The sequence below is a fragment of the Pristiophorus japonicus genome, chromosome 9, assembly GCF_044704955.1.
Source record: "Pristiophorus japonicus isolate sPriJap1 chromosome 9, sPriJap1.hap1, whole genome shotgun sequence".
In the NCBI taxonomy this organism is placed as follows: domain Eukaryota; kingdom Metazoa; phylum Chordata; class Chondrichthyes; family Pristiophoridae; genus Pristiophorus; species Pristiophorus japonicus.
The window spans coordinates 224,017,786-224,032,940 of record NC_091985.1 but is presented as its reverse complement, the minus strand read 5'-3'; the positions used below and the strand labels follow the sequence as shown (position 1 = coordinate 224,032,940).

At 43.4% G+C, this 15,155-nt stretch overlaps 1 long non-coding RNA gene across 4 annotated transcripts in view; it reads right to left on the bottom strand.

The window, feature by feature from the left end:
• LOC139273806 (uncharacterized) overlaps positions 1 to 15,155 on the bottom strand; it is a 33,870-nt gene that overhangs the window by 17,199 nt on the left and 1,516 nt on the right. For 2 of the 4 annotated variants that reach the window (XR_011595375.1, XR_011595372.1), the window contains exons 3-4: positions 13,677 to 13,791; positions 11,209 to 11,292 (exon numbers count right to left, since the gene is read on the bottom strand). This is a non-coding gene — a long non-coding RNA (uncharacterized lncRNA). Of the gene's footprint in view, positions 1 to 6,259; positions 6,637 to 6,709; positions 6,783 to 11,208; positions 11,293 to 13,676; positions 13,792 to 15,155 lie in introns of those variants that run through there. The other 2 variants (XR_011595374.1, XR_011595373.1) reach the window with 2 other exon arrangements.

The window sequence follows — 15,155 nt, the reverse complement described above, 5'->3', positions numbered from 1 at the left end:
AAACACACCAGAAAATCCACAAAACCCACTAGAAAATGAAAATGGAGACGGGGGGCGGGGCGGGGGAAGGAGTCGTGGATGATAGCACAACCCCTGCCCCAGGAATGAATACCAGGAATACCACAAGACAGGCCGATTCCTCCACTACCCCCACGACACAAGCCCCCCGTGTAATGATCGGAACAATGGCTGTCCTAAAGCCCTGGACACCGGGAGAAGCTCGGGATATGATATCAGCTGCCCCTAATCCTGTTAAGAAGCCAGTAGCCTTTCACAACTGGCTTGAGCAAACCTGTACCATTTATAACCCCCTCCCCGGAGATGTGAAATTATTACTGCAGGCAGCATATGGGTCCTCTTGGCAAGGGGTAAAAGATATGTTCCCTATACCCGCCGGCGAAAACGGAGATTGGCGGGAAAATAGAAGGAAATGAGTCCCGGGAACATTGGTTGCAGCACCGGGGCAAGGATGCCATATTAAAGGGAGCTAAAAAGCATGGAGATATAGGGGAAGTCACCCGCTGCTTGCAGAAAGCAGAAGAATAGATTTTGCAGGCAGATGGAAAAATAGTTGGGACGAGCATGCAGGAATACCAATGGATCAAAATTAACCTTTGGCAGTGCAAGCCTTGTTAAATTGTATGTTGCCACAACAAGCAAGAACATACAAAATAAGGGTTTTAGACTGGCAAGGAAAAAGTTGGAAAGAGACAGTTACAGTACTGGCTAACATGGATAGAGAGGGACTATTTACCTATAAGGAAAATAAGGCTAAAACAGGTCAGTAAATCAGCAAAAGGGACGAGGACAGGCACAGAATAATCAGCATAGGGATGCCCCGGAGGCTTAGTGGTACAGGCGGCAGCCCTCCGCTTATCGGCAGACATAGAAGAAAACCCTCTGGCAGTAGTAAAAGTAGGAGACACTTATGTGAAATTCCTGGTGGATACCAGTGCTACTATGACTTCTGTACCATCCTCTGTGGGATTACCTGTCAGCAACACCACCGTCTTAAGTATGGGTGTGGCCGGTATCCCCATGAAAGAATTTTTATCTGAACCTACCAAATTGATAATTGAAGGTCAATCAGTTAATGATGAGACTTTGATAGTCTCTAAAACAACACCTCTCCCTTTATTGGGAAGACAGACTTTGTGCAAACTAGGAGCCACAATTTATTGCACAAAGGAAGGAATGTTCATGGAGCTCCCTCCAAATAATATTCATCAGTTCTTTAATGGGATTAAAGAAGAGAAAAGGGAGGATAACAAAGAAAAGGCTGCCCTCTATTGTTGGCAATTGATTGGCAACTTCTATTCCCCCTTGATACATGAAGTTATACAAAACTTAAAAGCTAAATTTGACTCTAATACTGAAGAATTGATGTATATAATTTTGACAAGCTTTGAGGCAGTTCAGCTTCACTGTACAGCCTGGTACACTCGCCAAAAAGCTGAAACTTACCAGTGTTTGGTACAATCCTTTTTAAATAGAGAAGAAATAGTAGAAGCTACGCCCCGCATTTATTTTGGACCAGAAGGATTGGGGGTAGCCATGGATTTGACACTCTTACAGCAGTAGCGGTATAGAGAAGAGAACTCGACACCCCATCTGACATTGGCTGTAAAACCGCCAGCGAAACCTAAAGATATGGGTCCGATGATTGTAGGAATAGAAAGAGAAAAACAGCAACACGGCTATCAACCTTGGGCAGTAATAAAATTGTAAAATGTTCAGATAGAATTTGTCACCCGCACCAGGGGGATTCTCCAGTGGAAAGGTAAAAATCATGCCTCCACTTTTGAAAAACAGCAACCCCCTGAACAACCTAAGCTGCCAATGGCATTGAATCAAGTATCTCCTGAACTTTGGGCAAAGCATAAGAATCATGTTGGGCAAGTACATTCTGCAGTACCCCATCGGGTACAATTGATAAAGAACGCTGTGTTACCAAGCATTAGGCAGTACAGACTGCCTCCAGAGGCAGAAGATGGGATAGAGCCAGTCATTTCTGCATTGTTGGAACAAGGAGTTTTCGAAAAGACACAGAGCCCGTGTAACACTCCGATACTGCCCATACCAAAGGTTAATAGGCCGAATGAATGGAGATTTGTGCAAGATCTGAGAGCTATTAATAAGATAGTAGTCCCTATCACCCCTGTGGTACCGGACACCAACATTATACTATCTGCTATACCACCAACAGCAACTGTCTTTACTGTAATAGACCTGTGTTCAGCTTTTTTCTCTATCCCGTTAAATCAAGAAAGTCAGTATCTGTTTGCTTTCACCCACAAGAAGCAGCAGTACACATGGACCAGGTTGCCCCAAGGATACACCGAAAGCCCCGCAGTATATGCAGCAGCAGTAAAAAGAGACCTCGAAGACTGTTCATTATCAGACCAGTCTGTACTGCTGCAGTATGCGGACGATTTGCTTGTGGCTTCTAGCCACGGATACAGATGCATGCAAGATTCCCTGAAACTGTTACAGCACCTATGTGAAAGAGGGCACCGAGTGTCATTACAAAAGTTACAATTTTGTCAGACTCAAGTCCAGTACCTTGGTTTTCACATATCTAAAGGGCAGAGGCAGCTAGGACCAGAAAGAATTCAGACAATTATCGAGAATGGGATGCGGTCCTAAGAACAGCTGCCCTAAATGATGCCCCACCCAAGGTGGAGTGGACCCCAAAGAGAGAGGAGGCATTTAAACAGTTAAAGAAAGCCATTACTAATGCTCCGGCGTTGGGACTTCCGAATTATGGTAAACCTTTTCAGATGTATGTGAATGAGAAAGAAGGATTTGCAACAGCAGTACTAACCCAAGAACATGGTGGGGGAAATAAACCAGTTGCTTATTATTCGGTTTTGCTGCCTCCAGTAGTAAGGGGAATGCCAGCATGTCTACGTGCTGTAGCTGCTACTGCGGTCATGGTGGAAAAGTCGGTACCTATTGTTTTGGATCATCCATGTACTGTCATTACAGCCCATGCTGTGTTATTACTTTTGAATTCAGCTGCCACACAACACTTTACAGCGTCTCGAAGAACAGGTTATGAAGTATTACTGCTGTCACACCCTAACTATACCTTTCGATGTGCACCGGTAGTGAACCCAGCCACCTTACTCCCTACTAAAGAAGTAGAGGATCCAGACCAGCATGATTGTCTGTTAACGGTGAAAGTAGCCACCTTACCAAAACCAGATTTGCTCACAGAGCCCATGGACAATCCTGATCTTATTCTCTGTACGGATGGATCATCACATAGGCCGTCGGATGATTTGTTTTTGGCAGGCTATGCTATTGTAAATCCCCACGAAACTGTTGAAGCATTCGCCCTGCCTCCCGGAACCTCGGCTCAGGCTGCTGAATTGTTTGCCCTCACTAGAGCTTGTACAATAGCTAAAGATCATACTGCTAATATCTATACTGATTCTAGATATGCATTCGGTGTGGTCCATGATTTTGGACAAATGTGGAAAAACAGAGGCTTTATCACCTCTGGTGGAAAGCATATTAAGCACTCTCAACTGGTGCTTAATCTATTAGACGCCATTCAGTTGCCAAGTAAGATAGCCATTATCTAATGTGCAGCTGACACAACCGGTGAGGATGAAGTATCAGTAGGAAATAGGAGGGCTGACAAAGCAGCCAAACAGGCCGCTTCGGCACAGGCAGACTGCCTTCAAGCAGTCTCAGTTTCCCCTCCACAGGTACTTGACATCCAACAACTTAAAACAGCCCAACAACAAGTTACCATGCAGGAAGGAAGAACTTGGGAAAACCAGGGTTGTTTTCTAAAAAATGACATTTGGTTTCACCCTGATGGGCGAACTGTTTGCCCTAGATCTCTATTTTTGCCCCTGTCTCGCCTAGCACACGGTCAGGCTCACATGGGCAAAGGAGGGATGATACATGCTATTAATGCACAGTGGTATGCACCAGGAATAACAGTAGTAATTGAGAAAGTTGCTAGAACATGCCAAATTTGTCAACAAAATAACAGAGGTAAAACACCTGCTGGATATGATCATCTACCCCAACCAAGTATGCCCTTTGAAAATGCCCGAACAGTAGTAAAAATTCTATTTAAAGAAATAGTACCAAGATATGGGATACCTATGGGAATCAACAGTGACAGGGGAACCCACTTCACCGGAAAAATAGTGCAAAACCTTGCAGAAGCGTTAGGGTTCCAGTGGAAGTTACATATACCATATCAGCCACAGTCCTCGGGAATGGTAGAAAGAGTAAATGGGATAATAAAATCTACCCTTACCAAGGTATGTCAGGAGACTGGACTGAAGTGGCCAGAAGCCTTACCATTAGTATTGTATACAATGAGAAACCAGAAAAACCGAAACACTGATTTCACACCACATGAAGCCTTATTGGGAAGACCAATGCCTACTGGCGTAAAACCACCACTGGCAGATGAAAAAATAGCATTAATTTGGAATGATGAAAAATCACTAAAGTATGCTCAGGCCATGTGTGAAATAGCAAGAAGTCTGCATGAACAAATAAAGCAGACACAGGTGCCCCCGTCGGAAGGAAATATGCACCCTTTCAGACCTGGAGATCAAGTGTTAGTAAAAACATTAAATAAAGAATCCTTTTCTCCTAGGTGGAAAGGACCGTATCAGATAATTCTCACAACACGAACCACTTTGAAGTTGGAAAAGCACCCGAACTGGGTGCATGCAACCCGCTGTAAATATTATTTCCCCGACGAATTACAGCCGAAGGAAAAGGCATTGAACCAGGACATACTACGGTCGCTCGACTAAGAAAACAGCCATCTTCTCGCTGAAGAACTGTACCTGCTCTTATATTAAATATTTGGACTTGAAAATATTGCCCAAAATTCACGGACAGATGTCAGAGCTCATTTGTGTGCCAGTTTGGGCCTTTATTATTTGGGTCACTGTTACTATCGTGTGGACGTGTTATTGTAACGACTTATTTCAAGAGTGGTATAGAAACAAACAAGAAAGGGAAGATGGGAAGGGACTCTTGGAAAAATTATAAATGGACGTTAGGTATACTGATCATTTTAGCGACAGGGAACTCCCGGCAGGAGGAAGAAGTCCTAAAAGAAGGAAGAGTATGGAAGGGAAAGTTGTAAGGTAGGGAATTTTACGGCACGATGTGAGGCATGTGGAATGAAGGAAGAAAGAGGGGAGTTCCAGTTTATATTGGGGAAAGGATATCAGTTGTTCATAGAATACCAGGCCGATGTGTGGATGAAGTGTACCCACAGCACGAGGAAAAACAAGAGATGGGGGTACATAGGAGGGCCGGACGAGAGAAAAGACTTCCTCCGTTATTCATATACAAGTATGGTGGTAGAAGGGCAGCGGATGTTGTGCATGAATAACACCCCGGTGAATGGAGGAGACCCATTTGTGGTAAAATGGTCAGTAAAAGAATCCGGCCACCCAGAAGACCAAGACCCGGGACATCTAAAAAGGATACTGACCACTTGCATCCCAGTGGTAAGATCCCCAGGTGTATTAAATCTAACAATACAAATTAAATATCCCCCAAAGAAAGAAGATGGTTGCCACACAACCAGTGTTAAGGTATCTTTTGAAAAAGAAAGACCCCAAAGAAAGAAACGGGATGTATTAGAGACTGTGTTAGGTGGAGTGGGAGCAGGAATAGGAGCATTGAGCTCCATGGATATCGAGATCCTACAAAATAAAATCCAGGCCGTCGGAGGACTGGTAGGGGAAGATATAAAAATCAGAAATGCCTGGGATGAAGGATTACAGCAGTACTGAAGCTTGCTATACACCCCATAGTAATCGTAGGTGTGATTATGCTTGTATTATTAATAATCCTTTGCGGAATGTGGATAAAATTAAAAAATGTAATTAGTCAAGTAATAGGCCTGCTCTCCGAAATAGAAAGAAAAGGTATATACATGAAAGGAAGGTTAGGTCGCTTAGAGGAAAAGGTTGATGAAGACGAATATCTCCAAATGCGACCCTATCCTGAAGGGTATACACCCACTTTTGCTCAAGAAGAGAATACAGGAAATTGTGTTGATCTAAAAAATAAAAAGATCAACAAGGAGGGAATTGTGGAAGAAAGAATCTATGAATCTATGGCTTATGGAAAAGGGAAGGGTTAAATTCTGTTTTTGTTATGCTTAAAGAAATAATAGGACTAGAAAAATAGCCACGCTTTTTTAGCCTTGAAACTTAGAGATGCAATTAAATGACCATCTGGTATTAAAAGGGAGTCTCCTTTTATTCTGCTTATCAGACTGTGAACAGAGAGAAACTATGCAAGGACAGATAGAGTGTGTACCTCCCGAGACGACCTTTGTATTCGCGGGACTAATGAATAAGATTTCTTTTCTATTTCTGTATTCAATTTCTGTATAAAGATAGGGACAATTTGCTTGTACAGCAGAGTTTTGCCTTGGTACGGTCCAAGCAGGCTCTCCAAGATATATCTCGCTTTTTAAAAATAAATTCTCTCAGAGTGCACTTCTGAAAGTCTCCGCCTGAGTTAATTTAAGCTAAATATTTCCTCGACACTGAGGAATCGAGTGATTCAGTCAGAACTTGATGCGAAGTTTGGTTTGAGTTTCCAGTCTGCAAATCCTGCCCTTCTAATACCCTGGAAAGGAATTTACAGAAACCATTACTGCAAGTACAGGACACAAATTCAGAACAGACAATTGTAGAATCCATGGAACATTCTTGCCTCTCTTGTTCCTCCAAAGCTGTAAATCCTCATCCCATACACTCTCCGTCCTCCCTGTGCTGAAATTCAAACACATCGCATGTCTGAAGACACCGTATTCTCCACTACCAGTTTTCACCACCAACTCTGTCTGGGTTCAGTTCTACACTCACTGGTTCCCCTCTCCCTCCCCTGAAGGTGCTGACTCTGTCAGGGTTCAGTTCTACACTCACTGGTTCCCCTCCCTCTCCTCCCCTGAAGGTGCTGACTCTGGCTGGGTTCAGTTCTACACTCACTGGTTCCCCTCTCCCTCTCCCTCCCCTGAAGGTGCTGACTCTGTCAGGGTTCAGTTCTACACTCACTGGTTCCCCTCCCTCTCCTCCCCTGAAGGTGCTGACTCTGGCTGGGTTCACTGGGACCGTGTAGCCCCGCCCACACTTTGCTGTTTTGCAAAGATGGCCACGCATGCGCTCTACATCTTGATGAATCTCGGTGGTGGCAAACAAACCTGCAGCTTTCCTTTATTAATAACAATAATAAGAATAACTTTTATTGATATAGCACCTTTAATGTAGTCCAACGTCCCAAGGTGATTCACAACAGTGTTACAAGACGAGTTAGCCTAACATCTGTCACAGGACATTTGGAAAAGCATAATTCAGTCAAGCAGAGTCAGCATGTTTTTACGAAAGGGAAATCATGTTTGACAAATTTACTGGAGTTCTTTGAGGATGTAATGAGCAGAGTGGATAAAGGGGAACCAGTGGATGTGGTGTATTTGGGTTTCCATAAGGCATTCTATAAGGTGCCACATAAAAGGTGACTGCACAAGAGAAAAGTTCACAGGGTTGAGGGTAATATGGCTAGAGGATTGGCTAACTAACAGAAAACAGAGAGTCGGGATAAATAGGTCATTTTCCAGATGGCAAACAGTAACTAGTGGGGTGCCACAGGGATCGTTGCTGGGACCTCAACTATTTACAATCTATACTAATGATTTGGATGAAGGGACCAAGTGTAATGTAGCCAAGTTTGCTGATGATACAAAGATGGGTGGGAAAGCAAGTTGTGAGGAGGACACACAAAATCTGCAGGGGATATAGACAGGCTAAGTGAGTGGGCAAACACTTGGCAGATGGAGTATAATGTGGAAAAGTGTGAGGTTGTCCACTTTGGCAGAAAGAATTAAAAAGCAAATTATTATTTAAATGGAGCAAAATTGCAAAGTGCTGCAGTACAGAGGGACCTGGGCATCCTTGTGCATGAAACACAAAAAGTTAGTATGCAGGTACAGCAAGTAACCAGGAAGGCAAATGGAATGTTGGCCTTTATTGCAAGGGGGGATAGAGAATAAAAGCAGAGAAGTCCTGCTACAACTGTACAGGGTATTGGTGAGGCCACACCTGGAGTACTGTGTACAGTTTTGGTCTCCGTATTTAAGAAAGGATATACTTGCATTGGAGGCTGTTCAGAGAAGGTTCATGAGGTTGATTCCGGAGATGAAGGGGTTGACTTATGAAGAGAGGTTGAGTAGGTTGGGCCAATACTCATTGGAGTTCAGAAGAATGAGAGGTGGTCTTATTGAAACATATAAGATAATGAGGGGGCTTGACAAGGTGGATGCAATGAGGATATTTCCACACATAGGGTGAAACTAGAACTAGGGGACATAGTCTCAGAATAAGGGGTCGCCCATTTAAAACTGAGATGAGGAGAAATTTATTCTCTCAGGTGGTTGTAAATCTGTGCAATTCTCTGCCCCAGAGATCTGTGGTGGCTGGGCCAATGAATGTATTTAAGGCGGAGATGGACAGATATTCGAGCGATAAGGGAATAAAGGGTTATGAGGAGCGGGCAGGGAAGTGGAGGTGAGTCCATGATCAGACCAGCCACGTTCTTACTAAATGGCAGAGCAGGTTCGAGGGGCCAAATAGCCTATTCCTATTTCTTATGTTCTTATGTTCCCATTACACAGTACCAGATCTAAGATAGCCTGCTCCCTGAATGGTTCCACAAAGTACTGTTCAAGTAAACTATCCCAGATACACACGATGAATTCTTCCTCAAGGCTACCTTGGCCTATTTGATTTGTTCAATCAATATGAAGATTAAAATTGCCCATGATTATTCCCGTTCCTTTTTTACAAGCCTCCATTATTTCTTGATTAACAATGTAGCTATAGACTTTGCCCACCAGTGAGTGTAGTATTTATTCTGTATCTGTCAATCTCTGGTTAGCGAGTATGGCTTTTCCTTTATATCTGTAAGTTTATGGTATGGAAGAGAGGTTTTCACTCTGTGCCTGTCAATTACTGGTAAGTGAGTGTGGGGTTCATTCTGTATCTTTCATTCTCTGGTATGCAAGTGTTGGGTTTACACAGTCCTTGTCATTTTCTGATATGCGAGTGTGGGTTTTACACGCTATCTCTCAGTCTATGGTATGTGAGTGTGAATTTTTCTCTGTATATAACAGTTTTTGGTGTGTGTGTGGATTTCACTCTATTCTCGTCAGTCTCTGGTATGTTAGTTTGTGATTCCTCTATCCCAGTCAGTTTCTGTTATGTGAATGTAAGCTGTATTCTGTACCCATCGGTTTCTGAAATGTGAGTGTGCATTTTAATCTGTCCATATCTGCGATTGTGGGTTTTCCTCCGGCACTATCAATTTTTGGTATTTGAGTGTTGATTTTCTTTGTGAGCGCGGTTTTACTCTTTATTTTTCAGCGTTTGATATGTGAGTGTGGGTTGTAATCTGTATCTGTCAGTTACTGGTGTGCGAGTGTGGTTTTCACACTCTTGACCTTTCAGTTTTTGGTATAGGTGTGGATTTTATCTGTAAATTTCAATCTCTGGTAGGCAAGTGTGGGTTTTACTCTCAATCAATTTCAGGTAATGTGGGCTTTAATCTGTACCTGGCAGTTTCTTGTACGTGAGTGAGAGTTTTATTTTGTATCCATCAGTCTATGGTATGTGAGTGTGAGTATTATTCTGTGAATGTAAGTCTCTGGGATGTGTATGTGGGTTTTCCTCCTGTCAGTTGCATGTTATGTGAACGTGTGTTTTATTCAAGTGTGTGAATGTAGATTTCACTCTGTACCTGTCAGTCTCTTGTGTGAGTGTGTGGCACTTTTTATCTGTACCTGTCTGTTTCTGTTATGAGTGCAGTTATATTCTATACATCACAGTTTCTGTTATGTGAGTGTGGAGTTTACCACATTCTACCTGTCTGTCACTGGTATGTTAATGTGTGTATGTTTTCTGTACCTGTCAATGACTATATGAATGTTGATTTCATTCTGTGCCTTTAAGTGTCTGGTACAGCTGTGGTATTGTGGGTTTGACATTGAATCAGTCAGTCACTTTCAGGTGAATGTTGATTTTACTCTCTACCTGTCACTCTCTGGTATGTGACTGTGTGTTTTATTCTGTATCAGTCCATCTCTGGGAAGTGAGTGTGGGTTTTATTCTGTATCTATCTGTTTCTGATATTTGAGTAAGGGTTTTAATCAGCACCTGTAAGTTTCTGTTATGGGAGTGTGGTTTTTAGTCTGTATTTCTCAGTCTTTGGCATGTGAGTGTGGGTATTACTCTGTATCTATCAGTCTCGGGAAAGCAAAAGTGTTTTTTCTGTACTTGTCAGTTTCTGGTGAATGACTGTGGAGTTCACTAACTATCTGTCTCTGGAATGTGAGTGTGAGAATTTGTCTGTAGCTGTAAGGGCCTGGTATGGGAATGTGGGTTTCATTGTCAGTCAGTCAATCTCAGGTACTGGAAGTGATTGTGATTCTCTCTCAATCTGTCATTCAATGTGTCTGAGTGTATGAATCATTATGTTTCTCTCAGTCTCTGGTATTGTTTGTGAGCGTGGGATTGATTATGTATCTGTTAGACTGGTGTTGTGTGTGAGCGTGGGATTGATTATGTATCTGTTAGACTGGTGATGTGTGAGAGTGTGGGATTGATTATGTATCTGTTAGACTGGTGATGTGAGAGAGTGTGGGATTGATTATGTATCTGTTAGACTGGTGATGTGTGTGAGTGTGAGATTCATTATGTAATTGACAGTCTCTTGTACTGAGCTATTCTTGCTCTGTGTGAGTGTTGGATTTGGTTCCGTCTCCACCTGCTGTAGGCGGATGATAGTTTGAGATTATCGATAACTGTCTCAGGAGGAGGTTTCATTCAGTCCATTACCTCCGTTTCTCTGCTCTTGTAAGTTAGCTGTTGGGTTTGAGAGTCAGTGTACAGACACCAGTGTGGATTGACACCGTGTCAGTGTCTAACTGATCGTGGGTGAGAGTAAGGGAGTGAAATTGGGTCTGCCTTTCAGTGCGATATGATTGGATTTTGAAATAACATATTATTGTACTACTCCAAGTGACTGTGGGATTCATAATATAACTCTGGAAATTCAGATCACTGTGGGACTGACAGCTTCTGCTGCCTGTGACAATATGATTGAAGTCAGTTCTGTGTCTCTGCGCACGGAGAGTGATAATGTACTTACTGTGGGTGAGAAGGAGCTGTCTGCACTGTTCCTTGTGTTCCGGGTTGAGGAAAGATCACATTTATTCTGGCTTGAAGTATTTTGCTGAGAATAATAATAGGAGAACACTATTAGTTATGATATGGACAGAATATGGAGAGAATATAAAAATAAAGTTATTTATTACAATGCGTTTGTTTGTAATAAAGTAAAGTATCTGGAGAGAGGAATCCGTGATACAAACAGTGTCATTGCCTGATCTCACTGCAGTGCAGCGGCACTCAGATTCCCCATACCAGGTGTGTAGGATGGTTCTATAGTAAGTTATCAGCATCCAGACACAACCCAAACCCAGCACTGGTCCATGAATGGGACCACCCGATTGGCACAGTCCAGGTTTATATTTCCCACTCCCATGAGGCAACCTGTAAAATTCTGAATTCCTTCCTGGAATATAATCACAGGTACCTAGTCTGTACAACAATTGTTCTCAGTCTATTGAAACCAATTTGATGGCCTGTGTCATTAACAGAATGTCACAGTGACCGGATCCTGATGTATCTGAGGGAACGACAATGTATCTCTCGATCACCAGCAACACGGTTCTGAGAATTCAACGCACCAAAACAAAATAACCCATTTTTGAAATGTCTCCTTTCACACTCCTCTTCTGGTGCCTGCAATAGATGCACTTTGTGACACTCCTCACATCCTCACTCTCAGGCTGTGTTTCCACTGTTCAATGTCCAAGAACAACAAGCACTGAGATTGGAACTGAATCAGGAACATTCATTACTGATTTGGGGAAAGAAAGCAGCAATGATTTGAAAGAGCGAGGTGATTTACTTTCTCTGTTACCTTACATTGTACACACACAGCCCAAGAATGGCCTCTCCCTTCCCCCATTCACTCCATGTTCCAGAGCTAGTTCCTGCTCCACTCTGCCTCTTACAGACAGCCCCCGACAGCCGCTGAACTTACCCCGACTCAAAGCCCATCTGTGGACACAGTCCCAATGCGATGAGCTGCTGTAAGGAGGCTACTGTTTGCTCCCTTACTTGGGCCCGGGATATCTCCGCTCCCTGATGTGTTCAACGATCATCAGCCCAGCACAGAGGAAACGGCAGCCGCTGACAGAGCTGGAGGAGGGGAGCTCGCCTGGGCCCTTCCCGTCAGTTTAAACACTGTGTGGGGAGGAGAGGAGCAGCATGTATTTAGCACACGCTCAGACCATCTTTTTGTCTCAAATTAAATTAGCAAAAATGGGATTGTTTCGCAAGTTGCTTTTATCACTAATTAAATGGGCCACATTGAGAACATGTTAGTTATCATCCGAATTACTGAAACAACGATTGTGTGAGCCTGACACTGGGGTAAGAGTGCCTAAACTATTCTACTCATTCCGTAGTCTCTGGTGTGTATGTTACCCTGTCAGTTTCCGATAGGCGAGTATGGGTTTTTACTTGCATATTATTGTTCAGATACGTGGGTGTGGGTTCCATACTGTACCTGTCAGTTTCTGCTATGTGAACGTGGGATTTATTTTGTAACTCTCTGTTTCTATTATCTGAGTGTGTATTTTATTCTGTACCTGTCAGATTTGGCGGTGAAGGTGAGATTTATTCTGTACCTGTCAGTATCTGCTATGTGATTTGAGATTTATCATGTGCCTGTCAAGTTTTGATATGCGAGTATGGGGTTTATTCTGTACCTGTCAATTTCTGAGATGTGAGTATGGGTTTTATTGTGTACATCAGTTTCTGATATGTGAGTGTGGGTTTTATTCTATACCTGTTAGTTTCTGCTATGTGAATGTGGGTTTTATTTCAGCTACTGCTATGTGAGTGTAGGAATTAATATGTACCTCTCAGTTTCTGGGATGCGATTGTGTTTTTTTTCTGTACCTGTCAGTTTGTGGTAGATTTGTGGGGTGTCAGTTTCTGGTATCTGAGTGTGGATTTTTACCTTTATATGTCAGTTTGTGCTATGTGAATGTGGGATTCATTCCGTATCTCTCAATCTGGGGTAAGCGAGTGTGTGTTTCCTCTGTACCTGTCAGTTTCTGGTATGTGAGTGTGGGATTTATTCTGTATCTGTCAGTTTCTATATCTGCGTGTTGCTTTTATTCTGTACCGGTCAGTTTCTGGTATGTGAGAGTGTGTTTTATCCTATATCTGTGAAATTTACAGATCAGAGACAGCCCCAACAGACAACAGTTTTTAACATTATAGTGGACAAATGTGATTCAAAAATATTTGGAGTAGAGACGAGCTATTAATACGTTATATAAACCATATTTGTCAGGGGTACAGTGAGTGAGTGTGGGATTTATTCTGTATCTGTCAGTCTGTGGTACAGTGAGTGAGTGTGGGATTTATTCTGTATCTGACAGTCTGTGGTACAGTGCGTGAGTGTGGGATTCACTCTGTATCTGTCATAAATGCAAGTGTTTGTTGTTGCTGTAGAAATTAAGCTTTTCAGTTACTTACGGTGGTTAACATTTACGCAGAAGAAATTGTCAGAAGCAGCCTCGTGGATAACCATCGGGAAAGTGCTGTTACTGGTGAGATCACGATTTGCTCGATGTAAACTTGACTAATAACTCTAGAGGTGACGGAAAAGAAAGCAACATTTGGGGACGTTTGAGCGAGATGAGAAAACATAATCAGCGCGAGGAGCCCGATCAGAGAGCTGGTGGGCAAGAAGCATTGAGCTCCTGTTTACTGCCCGATGCTATTTCCAAAACAACAGGGAAGAACAGTCCCTGGATCTGGGAATTTGAGGAGCACATGGAACCTGGAGGCAAATCATCCCTTCGAGCCTGTTACAAAAGGAACAGGGGGAGGCCATTCAGTCCCTGTTACATAGGAACAGTGAGCTATTCTGCCCCTCGACTCTGTTACATTAGAAACTGGAGTTGACCGTTCAACCTTGGAATCTGCTTTACAGGAATAGATGGACGCCATTCAGCCCCTCCAACCTGTTACAAATGAACAGGCAGCCATTCAATCCCTCAAGATTGTTGCATAGGTACAGGAGGTGGGCATTCAGCACCTTAGCCTTGCTATAAAGGAATTGGTGGAGGCAATGCATCGACTGGATACTGTTACACAGGAATAGAGGAGGTCATCCATCCTCTGGAACCTTTTACATCAGAATAGGAGGAGGCTATTCAGACCCTCAAGCATGTTACATAGGAACTGGAGGAGGCCATTCAGCCCCCCCGAGAATGTTATAGGAACTGGAAGAGGCCAATAAGCCAGTCGCACATCTTATAATGCAACTGGAGGAGGCCACTCATCCCACCTAACATTACACAGGAACAGGAGGTGGCTGTTCAGCACCTAGAGTTGTTAGACAGGAACAGGATTCTTCCCCTCGAGCCTATTAGATTGGATCAGGAGGATGCCATTCAGCCCTTCCATTCTGTTACGTGGGAAGAGGAAATTCAGCCTCTCTAACATTAGAAACATGAGCAGATCACTCAGCCTTTGATTGTGTGACATGGGAACAGCAGGACGTTTTTCATTCCCTCGAACTTCTTACATTAGGAACAGGAGAAGACCACTCAGTCCCTCGGGTCTGTTACATAGGAACAGGAGTAGGCCAATTCCACCCCTCGGAACTGTTAACCAGGAACAGGAGGTGGCCATTCAGCCCCTCGAGCCTGTTACAGAGGAATTGGAAGAGTCCATTCAGCCTCTCCTGAATGTTACATAGGAACTGGGGAGGACAGTCAGCCCCTCGAGCATGTTGTATAGGAACTGGGGGAGGACATTCAGCCCCCCGAGCATGTTGTATAGGAACTGAGGGAGGACATTCAGCCCCCCGAGCATGTTAAATTAGGATCATGAGCAGGCCATTCAGCCCTTTGATCCTGTGACATGGGAGCAGGAGAGGGCCATTCAGCTCCTCGAGCCTATTACATTAGGAACTGGAGGAGGCCATTCAGCTCCTCGAGCGGATTA